Source organism: Pan paniscus, chromosome 19 (genome assembly GCF_029289425.2).
Source record: "Pan paniscus chromosome 19, NHGRI_mPanPan1-v2.0_pri, whole genome shotgun sequence".
Classification (NCBI taxonomy): Eukaryota; Metazoa; Chordata; class Mammalia; order Primates; family Hominidae; genus Pan; species Pan paniscus.
The window spans coordinates 74,468,293-74,472,464 of NC_073268.2; positions in this window are offsets into that span (position 1 = coordinate 74,468,293).

The following is a 4,172-nucleotide window of genomic DNA, read 5'->3' on the forward strand; positions in this document are numbered from 1 at the left end:
TCACTGCACTCCAGCCTGGGTGACAGAGTGAGAATCTGTCTCAAAAAATAAATAAATAAATAAATAGAACAGAATGAGAATTGAAACACAGTATATCAAAATTTGTGGAATGCAGCTAAAACAATGCATAGAGGGAAATTTATAGCTATTAGAAAAGAAAGAAATGTCTCAAATCAATGATCTAAACTTATGCTTTGTTAAACAAGAAAAAGAAGACTACAGTAAACAAAGCAAGCAGAAGGATAAAATAATAAAGGCTAGAAATTAATTAAATAATAAAATAAATGTCAGAAATTAATGAAATTTAACACAGAAAAATAATAGAGAAAAAATGAATCCAAGAAGGTGATTCTCTGAAAGATCAATTTTATTGATAAACCTCTAGTTAAACTGACCAAGAAAAAAAGAAGACAACTTACAAACATCAGTAATAAAAGAGGGAACATTACCACAGACCCCACATACATTATGAATATAAATGTGACAACTAGGATAAAAAATTCCTTGAAACAAATTACAAAAGCTCACTCAAGAAGAAATAGTTATATTTAAGTCCTGTATCTGTTAGTGACATTAAATTCATGGTTTAAAAGCCTCACACAAAGAAAACTCCAGCCCTAGATGCTTTCACTGGCAAATTTTATCAAACATTTAAGGAAGATATAATGTGGGCTGGGTGCGGTGGTTCACGCCTATAATCCCAGCACTTTGGGAGGCCGAGGTGGGCAGATCACCTGAGGTTGGGAGTTCCGAGACCAGCCTGGTCAACATGGTGAAACCCTGTCTCTACTAAAAATACAAAAATTAGCCGGGTGTGGTGGCACATGCCTATAATCAAAGCTACTCAAGAGACTGTGGCAGGAGAATCGCTTAAACCTGGGAGGTGGAGGTTGCAGTGAGCCAAGACCACACCATTGCACTCCAGCCTGGGCGACAGAGCAAAACTCCGTCTCAAAAAAAAAAAAAAAAGAAAGAAAGATATAATGCTAGTTCTACACAATCTCTTCCATGATATAGAATGTCATAGAAACTTTCCACCTCATTTTATGAGGCTAACTGTATTCTGATATTAAAACCTGACATGGACATTACAATAAAAGAATACTACAGAACAAGATAACTCATGAAAACACATGCAAAATTCCTCAACAAAATAGTAGCAAATTGAATTCAGCAATATAAAAAAATCATAACAAGTGGGGTTTATCCTGGGAGTACAAATCTATTTCAACTTTTGAAAAATCAATTTAATTCAGCTTATCAACAGCCTAAAGAAAAAAAAAGACATTTGATCATCTTAATAGATGCAGAACAAACATTTGACAAAATTTAACATCCAGTTTTGATAAAATCTCTCTGCAATCTAGGAAAAAACAAAAGGAACTTTCTCTGCCTGACAAAGGGCATCTATAAAAACAAAACAGAAAAACTCAATGAAAATCATTCTTAATGGTGAACAACTGAATGCCTTCCCCCTAAGATTAGAAACAAAGCAAGGATATCTGTTTTCACCACTTCTAGTCAACACTGTACAGGTGGTCCTGGCCAGTGCAATAGGCAAGGAAAAAAATTAATGTCATACAAATTGTAAAGGAAGAAATAAAACTGTCTCCATTCCCAGATAACAAATTGCTTTAAAAATTCCAAAGAATAACCAAGAAAAAAGCTACTAGAACTAATAAGTGAGTTTAGCAAGGTTGCAGGATACAAAATCAGTATACAAAACTCAATCGTATTTCTTCATCCTAGATTTTTTCTTTCCAGGACAGTTCTCCAGGTAGCCTTAGACCAACCCAGTTCTTCCCCTTTGTTGTTTGTAGTTATCAACAATGACTGTAAAATTTGCTGGGAATACAACATCCTGAGATAGGGAGGAACTGACCAGAACAGCCTGGGCTGTCTTCCAGTCCCCCAACAGAAGACAGATGTCCTTCAAGGCTTTATCCCAGAGAGTCCTGATGCTCCTGAGGTATAAAACCCAGAGTAGGCTGTCTTCCAGGGTCCCACAGCTGCAGTGCAAATGGGGTACATGCAGATAAGATTCCACCCAATTTCCTTATTTTTCTTATCTGCTATATATTTAGAAACTATGAAAGGATGCTTTCACTTATCAAATGATTTTTCAACATCTTGAAGTGAGCATGTGATTTTTCTGCTTTGATCTGTTAAAGTAGTGAATTCTATTAACATAGAATAATAGAATTAGTCAATTTAATAATAAAATGGTGAAACACTTTTGCCTTATTAAGATAAATGCTACAGGCCAGGTACAGTGGCTCATGTCTGTAATCCCAACAGTTTAGAAGGCCAAGGCAAGAGAATCACTTGAGGCCAGGAGTTCAAGACAAGCCTGGGTAACATAGCAAGACTCCATCTCTTAAAAATTGTTTTTAAATTAGTTGGGCATGGTGGCATGTGCCTATACTCCCAGCTACTCAGGAGGCTGAGGTGAGAAGATCATTTGTGCCCAGGAAGTCAAGGCTGCAGTGAGCTGTGATCATGCCACTGTACTCCAGCCTAGGTGACAGAGCGAGACCCTGTCTCAAAAAAAAAAAAAAAAAATTTAAAAATGCTACAGCCATGATGTATATTTAATTTCCTAAAGCTATATTTAGGATATTCTGTGTTCATAAACCAGATAGATCTGTCATAATGTTTTCTTGTCCTGTTCTAGATTGGGTGACAAGATTATTCAAGTCTCAAACATTGAATTGGATTGCTTCTCTTTTTTTTTCTGTACTTGTAATCTATTTATCAGCTTCACATGCAGTAAGTCCTTTGAATCTAAGCATCTGTGTCTTTCTTCAGTCCTAGAAAATTTATAGCCATTATTTGTTCTATCACTCATGGTCTCTATTTCTCCCCACATCTTCCCAACCCCAGGGTATTCTTATGAATAGATATTGAAACATTTGACCCCATCCTCCATGTATAACTTTTCTTTCATTTTGCTCATCTCTTTTATCCCTTTGTACAGCACTCTGAGGGAATTACTTACCTCAAAATTCAAGCTTACTAATTGTATCCAACTATGAATTATATGCTCTTCACCCATATATTGAGTCCTTTTTTAACAAGAATATATGTATTTTTTGCAAGATCTCTATTAGGATCACTTTCATAACTACTTGATCTTGTTTCCCATATGTAATTCCTTCCTTTATTTCTCCAACAATAACTGTAGACTTTTTAAAGTTTTCTCCTAATGCTTTACTGACTTGTGTATATTTTTCCATTTCCATTTGTTATCTCTCTTAGTGAAGTTGGCTTTCCTCAAATATTTTTTGAGTCTTTACTCTGTTCTTGCCATTGTGGTTGGGAGTCTTTGCTGGACGGCTGGGTGGGAACTGCTGCCATGATTCTGAGGGTTTTGGTTGAGAGGGAAGGGTCACAGTATGCTGCGGTTTGGTGGCTTCTCACCTGGGCGGTGATACATCTTGTTTCTGCCAGGTGCGGCCAGCCACCTAAAGTACCACCTGGTCTCTGATCCAAGCTGCAACCCCTACTGTTCTCTAAGTCTGTCATCTAAAGGCAGACATCTTCACCTTTGCCCTTGGCCCATGGCAGAAGGAGAATGTGCAACAATCATTCAAAGAAAAACCCCAACTACCCACACCATCGGTAGCCCCTAGGGTCTCTTCTGCCCTGTTTGCACTGCCTCTAGTCCAGAGGCAACGTGCAGAGCTCTCCCACATATACCCTACTCTCAAGTTTCTCAGTATGATCTGCCATCTGTTCTTGTCTTTTCCAGAATCCTGTTGTTTTTAGTCTACTGAAGGTCCCCTTTCTTGCTTTCAAATGGAACTGTGTATAGTGTTTATTTGTTCTATTTCTCTCATGTCTATTATTTCTGTGCATTTGGTATAGAGGAGAAAGACTGCAGTGTGTGTTCAGTCCACCATCTTGAAACTGGTGCTTTCCCTCTGTGTGCTTCCCGTCTGTCGCATCTTCCTCCACAACCCCAGCCCCAGTAGCAAATATCTGGCCCTGTGACCACGGGCTCAGGAAGCTACCAAACCTTCTTCTTAGGAAAAGGATTCAAAAGCTCGTGGTGTTGATTGGTTTTTGCCCCTGTTAGCCTTAGGATGTAACTTCTGGGGTCTGAAGTCCAGAGTCCAAAGCCCAGCTGCCCCACCCCTCCAAGGAGTCCTTTGCCCATGGAGAGTCCAGCA